Source organism: Canis lupus, chromosome 16 (genome assembly GCF_011100685.1).
Source record: "Canis lupus familiaris isolate Mischka breed German Shepherd chromosome 16, alternate assembly UU_Cfam_GSD_1.0, whole genome shotgun sequence".
NCBI lineage: Eukaryota > Metazoa > Chordata > Mammalia > Carnivora > Canidae > Canis > Canis lupus.
In genome coordinates this window covers 10,193,744-10,203,105 of record NC_049237.1, presented here as the reverse complement: position 1 = coordinate 10,203,105, position 9,362 = coordinate 10,193,744, and the positions used below count along the sequence as shown (strand labels likewise).

At 47.6% G+C, this 9,362-nt stretch overlaps 1 long non-coding RNA gene across 1 annotated transcript; it reads right to left on the bottom strand.

The window, feature by feature from the left end:
* Positions 1-3,325: 3,325 nt before the first annotated feature.
* LOC119868934 lies at positions 3,326-6,971 on the bottom strand. The gene is made up of 3 exons (XR_005371258.1): positions 6,543-6,971; positions 5,738-5,797; positions 3,326-4,700 (listed from the first exon to the last, which is right to left on the bottom strand). It is a non-coding gene; the product is annotated as an uncharacterized LOC119868934 (long non-coding RNA).
* Positions 6,972-9,362: the final 2,391 nt, after the last annotated feature.

The window sequence follows — 9,362 nt, the reverse complement described above, 5'->3', positions numbered from 1 at the left end:
AGCCCCTCGCAGCTCCTGAGCACTGGGCCGCAGGAGGAGCAGGGCCGACACTGCTCCAGGGAGGCTGCGGAGCCAGAGGCAGGCGGGACCCGGAGAGAGGGATTTCCATCCCCTTGCGGATGAGCCCCGAGAATGAACTCTAACGAGGTCCAAATCCCTTGCCAAGAAAGTAAGGTGGAAACTTCAGCCAACACATGAGGATCTGAGAACCCGACCTTCTGGACCACTGACACCTCTGTTCACTTCCACCAGGAACGTTCATCAAGTCGTAGTTAGAAAACACCCATTTCAGCAAGAAAACACTTGTCAGGAAGCAACCAAAGAACATTGAAATTACCCACTTAATTGGGAACTATTTCCTAGACACTGACAAGATAGCTTTCGTGGAAGATATATACTTATCTCTGTAGGCACCTTAATAAGTTGTGAGTTTAAATCAGTAACATATAAAAGGAAATTTTCTAGAAATAATAAATAACCTTGGTTTTAGATGAATTGATGTGACTTCTATTTTTCCACATAGAAGTGATCGTTTAGCAGGGCTATATGTCTGTTCGGTCCTACTTGTTCACAACTAAACCGTGGCAAATGATCACAAGATATTAATTCTATTCTACCCTGGATACTGTCTGCAGATGGAGAAATGGGAAAAGACAGAAGAAACGGAGTCCTGAGCTCATGCAACACTGAGGCAATAACATAGGCCAACCTGGGATCCCTGGGTGGCGCAGCGGTTTAGCGCCTGCCTTTGGCCCAAGGTGCGATCCTGGAGACCCGGGTTCGAATCCCACGTCAGGCTCCCGGTGCATGGAGCCTGCTTCTCCCTCTGCCTATGTCTCTGCCTCTCTCTCTCTCTCTCACTGTGTGCCTATCATAAATAAATAAAATTAAAAAAAAAAAACATAGGACAACCTCTCACTCCTTAACATAAGCAAGCCGAGGTGTAAACATAAGCATATGTTTTCCTCCATTTTGGCTCGAGAGTTATTTCTGGTATAAATTTTTTTTTTTTTACAACAAAAAAGAGCCTATAAGCACTATTTTTCTTAAAATGGGCCATCATTAAAAAAAAAAAGGTAGAAAGGGAAAAAATACTGCTAACCATTGGGGTAAGAGAAGAAATGAGAGGGGAAGACCAATAAGCAGTGGGTGAGTCATGGTGACAGTGAGCCTGAGGCCAGCAGGAATAAAGTGACCAACAAGTTTTACCAAGAACACTCCACAGACATCACACGATGGTCACTCAACAAGAGGAAAATATCTCAATGCATCCATGAGAATAAGGTACCCATTTCAGTGGTAGAACAGAAAACGGTATTTACCCTACAGACATTCATAAGGAATAAACACTGAGGAAGATGACGAACCTTTTTTTTTTTTTTTCTTTTTAAGTAGACTCCATGTCCAGCAGCCAGCATGGAGCCCAATGTGGGGCTTGAACTCAAGACCCTGAGATCAAGAGCAGAAAGCAAGAGTCTGAGGCTTAATCCAGTGAGCCCCCCAGACACCCTGATGATGGTCTTTTAATACAGAAAATGAAAGTAATGATGACAACTTAGCCAAAGGAACACAGTTCTTTCAAATGGACAATCAAGTGACAATTCCAGGAGTTAAGCTCATACTCTTCTGATAGGAAAATTTTGAATCTCTTTAGATAAATGTAATTCAGAATATTTATAAACTGTATTATCCTCTCATTTAAAGGTAACCTAAGGTTTTGGGGTGCCTGGGTGGCTCAGTCGGTGAAGTGTCTCCCTTCAGCTCAGGTCACGATCCCAGGGTCCTGGGATCCAGCCCCACTTTGAGCTCCCTGCTCAGCGGGGAGCCTGCTTATCCCTCTCCCTCTCTCTCTGCCCCTCTTCCCTGGTATACTCTCTCCCTCTGATTAACAAAATCTTTCAATAAATAAATGTCAGTGAAGTTTCAAATCAACCCAAATTACTGTTAGCAAACTTGCAAAGACAACTGCATGTGCACATTGGTATGCTTTTTTCTAGGAATGTTTAGGTTTGGGATACTTTCATGTTTTCAGAAAAAGAGTTATGTTTCCATCTAAACCGAAAAGCAGGGAACAATGATGCTTTCATAAAATTTTAACATTGCAATACAAGCATTTCTGAAAAAGGAGAGAAAGGAAAGGAGACAAGCAAGACCCTGAAACCCTATAGGGTATCACGTCTGGTCATCTGGGCCTAATGGTTTACAGCAAACCAGAACCAGGTAGCAGAGCTGCCAGTACTTCTATTGCGCAGTGGGCCTAGGTAACACCTGGTATGGATAAAAATGGGGGGGGGGGGGCAAGATTTTACTTATCAATAAGATCAAAGATACTATGAAAAGGAAGATGACGAATCACAAATCCCAAGTGTCTGGTAAAAAGGAGATAGAGCCAGCATCCATGAAAAGAGCTCAGGGATCTGAAACAGGCCTAGGGAAAACCCATTCACCTGAACAAAAGCCCTGACCAATCCTGGGCTCGCCCTGGGGCCTCAAGACTCCCCATGTCAACCACCACACACTCTCTGAGTTTTACAACCTGAGTTGATGCCTCCCAAATTCTTCACTAAGGAAATACTAAGGTTTTTATCGAAGTATTCATTAATTAACAACTTGAAAGAAACAGGTACATTTCCCATGTTCTGAAATTATTTGGGTCTTAGACTCTCTGACACGTGGATCCAATTTAAAATCTTCTAGTGGAAAAGGTGGTTGGGGCGTTAAAGCCCCCCTGAGACACTGTCAAGGCAGATAACTTTGCTGGCCCCTGGACACCACAAACTTGGATTTCCAGTGAGCCTTTTCCCCTCCTGCTATTTACAGTCACTCAGAGCCCAGCTGACCTCCACCCAGGGAACCAGGAATGCCATCTCCTTCTATTAGAATATGCACCTGACTCCCACGCGAGAAAAACTTAGCAGGGCTGTTTCAGCGGTGGTCATTGTGCAGAGGCTCATTTGCTCGATTCCTATGAGCAAACTCAGTCATAAAGATACTTTGGCTTACTATATTACAAACAGAATTACTCCTTGAAAATAAGAAAGACTTTAGAATGAACTTGCAAATTAATTGAGTCTATTATTTTGGAATGTGAATTGAATGTGGTTATATTTAGTTCTTTATATTTAAGTGTACAAGACTTCAGAAATACAGGAGTGTACTTAGTACCTTAAAGTAAGTTCATACAAATTTAGGGACAAAAAACAAAAACATGTTCTTACGCGAGCCATCATTTCAGGTGTTCATGAAGTCAAACATATATATTTGAAATGATCTAACTTTCTGTCTAATGACAGTCATGCAGACAAAATTTACTGGTTCATCAAACTATAGTGCAAGTATATGAATTTATTTGTAATAAATTATCATTTTTGCATATATCAGTCAAAGCACAAGGCCTAAACACTTGCAACCAAAATGAATTATTAATTTAATTGTCACAAAACATGAGACACCTAGGTCTGGGAAATGAACAAGGGGTAGTGGAAGGGGAGATGGGTGGGGGGTTGGGGTGACTGGGTGATGGGCACTGAGGGGGGCACTTGGCGGGATGAGCACTGGGTGTTATGCTATATGTTGGCAAATTGAACTCCAATAAAAAAAATTAATTGTCACAGCCTATTTGGCTAAGTTCTATTACTATTTGTTATAATATGCAATGCATAAGGGGGAGAATCAGATTGAAAATCTAAAAAAGTAAACCGATTATTTTGTCCTGGAGAAATTAAAATACAGCAAGGTGACAAAATTAGAGCCAAGGCATTAATGTTTTAAATAGGTAAAAAAAAAAAAAAAAAAACAATGTTTACCTTAATTTAAAGAACAGTTGTGCCCAAAGGGAAGGTTCAACCTGCTGATAAAGAGTTCCTTTGTTTCCAGATACCATGAAAAGGTCTCAATTCCCTCTCCGAGGTAGGAAGGAGAGTGGAATGGGAGCCCTTTGGCGCTGGCTTTGCTACTTGACTGTGACTCTCCCCAGCTAAGCAGGTCTACTGGGAGAGGACACTGCTGCGGGGCTCTGGGCCTTCTGACTTGGTATTTTTGTGCAGAGAGAGGGAGCGCCCCAGAAACAGGTGTCCTAAACTAGAAGGCTTCTGAAACACAGAGGTCTTTGAAATAACAATTCAATGGAAGATGCTCAGTTGAGAGGAACTCAACAGCCTGGACTACATGGGGGTCAGGACCCAGAAGATGGTGTATTTTCCCTCTTGAGGTTCCTTTCCTGATGTAGAAGCAAAACTGGATTAATGCCAGAGAAAAAGCTTAGCACCTCTCAAAGGGTAGAAAGACATGCCATGTTTCTCTTGCCTCAGTGTGGCCTCCCTCTACGTGTCAAGGGAGGAAATGAGCGGACACCAGCAAGTGTCCCTGGAGGATACAGAAAAGGTCATGGGAACCAAACAGTACATGTGGGCTCTTCCCCCTCCTGTCATAATACACAAGAGGTGTCTACTGTATTTAAGTCCTTGGAGGATAAAAATATGTATCAGGTAATGAATTATTCATTGTACGAAATGATGTGAAAACTTATTTAACCTTTTTAAATTCCTAAATAAGGGTTCCCTGGGTCGTGCAGCGGTTTGGCACCTGCCTTTGGCCCAGGGCGCGATCCTGGAGACCTGGGATCGAGTCCCACGTCGGGCTCCCGGTGCATGGAGCCTGCTTCTCCCTCTGCCTGTGTCTCTGCCTCTCTCTCTCTCTCTCTGTATCATAAATAAATAAAAAATATATATACATTAAAAAAATTCCTAAATAAAAAGCAAAATGATACATTTGAGTTCAAAACATATACTAGTTACACAGGAGGGGAAGGATTTTCTTTTCAGTAATCATCTGATCTGTTTTCATTCAAAATTTATTTGGGGAACAAAATATACGAAGTACCTATATGTAAAGATTCTCAAGGGGAGATAATTAGTACAAGAAGGACAATGGGATTAGAGTCAGAAAAATAACAATTCTAATATTCATTAATTAAAAACACTAAGTTTTTATTAAAAAAAAAACACTGAGTAAGTTACTACACATTCCTCAATCTCAGTCCTTAGATCTAAGAACCTGGAATAATGCTGCACTGCTAATAACAACTCAAAGTGATTACTGAGATCATGCATGTGAAAGCAACAAAAACACAGCATTACAAATGTTTTGCTTCCACTCCTTATAGACTCATGAAACAAAACTTTGACAAGTTCCAAATTAGAATTTAAGTGATAAAGAATTTGTTGAATTTGAGGAATAATGCGTTCAGGATATGTTAAATACATAGAGTTTGGCTCAAATTAAATATAATGCTGCAAAGAGAAGACCAGACATCAAAATATAAGGAGTAGGCATACATAACGCTCAGTACTTTGACAAATAGTCACACCCAAACTAACGTGCTAAAGAAAAGACTAGGCCTGCGATAGAAGAGTCAAGCTAAACTGCTTGTAAACACAGAAAATATTGGTAAGAGCATTTTACATTTTTAAAAAAGGCAATGAAACATTTGTAAATAAGGAAGAGGTCCTTGGAGGTCCTAAGCTGCAGACTTGTACAACAAACTGCATCATTACTGACAACTTAAAAAAGTACTAAAATCCTAAAGTTTCCAGGAGTGTCTACAGAGTTTCAGATACCATCCCAGAGGATCCGGGGGTAAATATCCTCTGTCATTGAAAGAAAGAGAGAGGAATTTTCACTAGCTCTGAGTTGTACATTTTGCAGATTCAAAAAGTTTGGAAGTAGCCATACTCACCTGAGAGCTGACATTGCTCTGTCTCTGCTCAGCTAATAGAATTCAGTCCATGTGGTGAAGCTAATTATGATACGGTAACAGGAGAGAAAAAAAAAAAAAGAAAAAGCCTGGCAGTTGAGGACATAATCACTGTGGTGTTATTTCTCACGACTCGGCAACCATAGTATTACTTGGGGGAAGACACAAGATGTATTTCTTTTTTAGTATCAGCAATGTTTAATTCTACACTGAGAATCTGAAAATACTGTTTAAAGTACAGGAAGAAATACACAAAGTTTACTTTTACATCATTATTTTAACTCAAACACATGTGCAGAGGTCAATCCCCTCCGAATAAACTTTTCTACTGTTTCAACTTTATTTCACAATTTCACAAATTCAAAGTCCTTCAAATTGTTGCAAATATTTTTAGAACAGAATTTTCAGAATTCAAAGAACATTAAATGTTTGTGGAAGAGTGGTATGAAATGTCCTATTCAAGGACGGAGCACCACAGACGCAAAACCTGATGAACCGGGCAGCTCCGGGGGCTCAGTGGTTTAGCGCCACCTTCAGCCCAGGGCCTGATCCTGGAGACCCGGATAGGGTCCCGCGACCGGCTCCCTGCAGGGAGCCTGCTTCTCCCTCTGCCTGCGTCTCTGCCTCTCTCTCTCTCTCTCTCTGTGTGTCTATCATGAGTAAATAAATAAAATAAAAAACACGATGAACTGATGTGATAAGCATTCTAGAGGTCACATCATTAAACGAGGCCTAAAATGCAAATATAATTGTGTTTGTTACATTTTTAAAAATGACCGAAAATTACCTTTCTTTGGGGTGCCAACTCCATGATTGCCTAGTAGAGGTGTATGTAAGTGCTGATTCATTACAAAAGCAACCCTAAAGAAAGAAATAAGCATAATCCTAGAACTAAAACATGACTCTCTGCTAAGAACCTGTGCATGAAGTAGTTAAAAACAGGCATTTATATGCGGATATGACCCGAAAATGCACATTGCAGGGGGTGCTCCTGGCGAACAAGAAGCTTGTCTCTAGATCCAAGGCGCTGTCACACCTAGAAGAGAATGTAGTAGTGACAGCAGTCGCTTCAGCCCGCTCAAGGCGGCACTTCCCTACAGTCCTCTAGTTTCCTGTAATCAAAAAACCCCACAGCCCAGGGGAGGAGCGAGGTTAGAGCCCAAAGTGGCCAAGCAGCAGCGCGCCCCGGGCTCCCGCCCCGCCGCCCCGCCCAGGCCAGGCCCCCCGCGGCCGCGCGCTCCGGGCTCCAACGGCCTCAACGGAAGGAGGCGCGGGGGGCAGAGGCGCATCAGTCTGGGGGGGACCCGGGCGGGGGCCGTTGGGAAGCCGCGGCCTGGACCGGGACCCACCGGCGGCTCCCCCTGGGGCAGGGCTCTGACCCGCACTCGGCCTGCGGTAAGCAGCGCCCCACTGCGCGATGGGGGCTGAGGGCGGCCCGCGGGGGGCGCGACCTGAGGCCGGCGGGGTGGTCCGCGGGGCGGGGGGTCGGCGGGGGAGGCTGGGGGTCGGGCGGGACCTGAGGCCGGGCGGGGCCACGGGGGGCGGGCAGGGGCCCGGGATGCTGGGGGTGGGGGGGGCGTGGGCCAAGGAGCCTGGGGGGTCGGGAGGGACCTGAGGCCGGGCGGGGTCGCGGGGGGCGGGCAGGGGCCCGGGATGCTGGGGGTGGGGGGGGCGTGGGCCAAGGAGCCTGGGGGGTCGGGAGGGGGGGGCGTGGGCCAAGGAGCCTGGGGGGTCGGGCGGGGACCTGAGGCCGGGCGGGGCCGCGGGGGGCGGGCAGGGGCCCGGGATGCTGGGGGGTCGGGGGTCGGGAGGGGCGTGGGCCAAGGAGCCTGGGGGGTCGGGCGGGACCTGGAGGCCGGTGGGGGGCCGCGGGGGGCGGGCAAGGGCCCGGGATGCTGGGGGGTGGGGGGGGGGCGTGGGCCAAGGAGCCTGGGGGGTCGGGAGGGACCTGAGGCCGGGCGGGGCCGCGGGGGGCGGGCAAGGGCCCGGGATGCTGGGGGTGGGGGGGGGGCGTGGGCCAAGGAGCCTGGGGGGGTCGGGAGGGACCTGAGGCCGGTGGGGGCCGCGGGGGGCGGGCAGGGGCCCGGGATGCTGGGGGTCGGGGGGGGGGGCGTGGGCCAAGGAGCCTGGGGGGTCGGGCGGGACCTGAGGCCGGTGGGGGCCGCGGGGGGCGGGCAAGGGCCCGGGATGCTGGGGGTGGGGGGGGGCGTGGGCCAAGGAGCCTGGGGGGGTCGGGAGGGACCTGGGGCCCGTGGGGGCCGCGGGGGGGCGGGCAGGGGCCCGGGATGCTGGGGGTGGGGGGGGGCGTGGGCCAAGGAGCCTGGGGGGTCGGGAGGGACCTGAGGCCGGGCGGGGCCGCGGGGGGCGGGCAGGGGCCCGGGATGCTGGGGGGGGGGCGTGGGCCAAGGAGCCTGAGGGGTCGGGGGGGGGGGGCGTGGGCCAAGGAGCCTGGGGGGGTCGGGAGGCCGGGCGGGCCCGCGGGGGGCGTGGGCCAAGGAGCCTGGGGGGTCGGGAGGGACCTGAGGCCGGGCGGGGCCGCGGGGGGCGGACAGGGGCCCGGGATGCTGGGGGTGGGGGGGAGCGTGGGCCAAGGAGCCTGGGGGGTCGGGAGGGACCTGAGGCCGGGCGGGGCCGCGGGGGGCGGGGCAGGCCCCGGGTCGCCCCAGGGCTGCAGCGGGACTCGGCCAGGGCGGTTCCCGGGTGGCCCCACCGCTGCTCCACGCCCCGCTGTCCAGGTCCCGAGGTACTGCCCTAAGGAACCTGCCAAGGCCCCTGTTATTACCCGAACCCTCATGGACTCTATGATTGTGGCCACAAAATTAAAATTCTTTCCATTTTCTAAATTTCTACAAGTTTAGCAGACAATGGCGAGAATTTTTGTAAGACATACGAATTGTAGATTTAAAAAGATGTGAGTATAACATGGATTATTTATAGGATAAGTTATAATTTGCGTAATTTCCTCTGAATAAGTTCTAAGAAATTAACTTACATAATTTAAAAGACACTGGCTTTAATATTTGTAATATTGAATATAATGGTTTTGAGCTTGTACCTTGTGAAAGATTTAAGAATTAAGCATAAACTCTTATCACTTGATTATTGTTATTTTCAAAGTGCATTGATCAGCGACTGAACCACAAAATATATAGGTTAAAATAACTGGTTTTATTCTCCCTAGGTAACCTTTCTAAACATCATAGTTGATAATGTTTTCTTACTAGCACGGTGTTAGACAAGATAATGATTTGAAGGTCCTTGTAGCTTGAAGAACAGGTAATCTGGTCTGTGTATTCTTACTGTCTATATAGTAAGGAAGAATTATATTTATTTTTAAGTTATAACTGGTATTAAAATATGTATTTTTTGGACAAACAAATCAAAATAGAATTTTATTTTTTTAAATAATAAATTTATTTTTTATTGGTGTTCAATTTGCCAACATACAGAATAACACCCAGTGCTCATCCCGTCAAGTGCCCCCCTCAGTGCCCATCACCCAGTCACCTCCACCCCCCCCTCACCTCCCCTTCCACCACCCCTAGTTCGTTTCCTAGAGTTAGGAGTCTTCCATATTCTGTCTCCCTTCCTGATATTTCCTACCCAT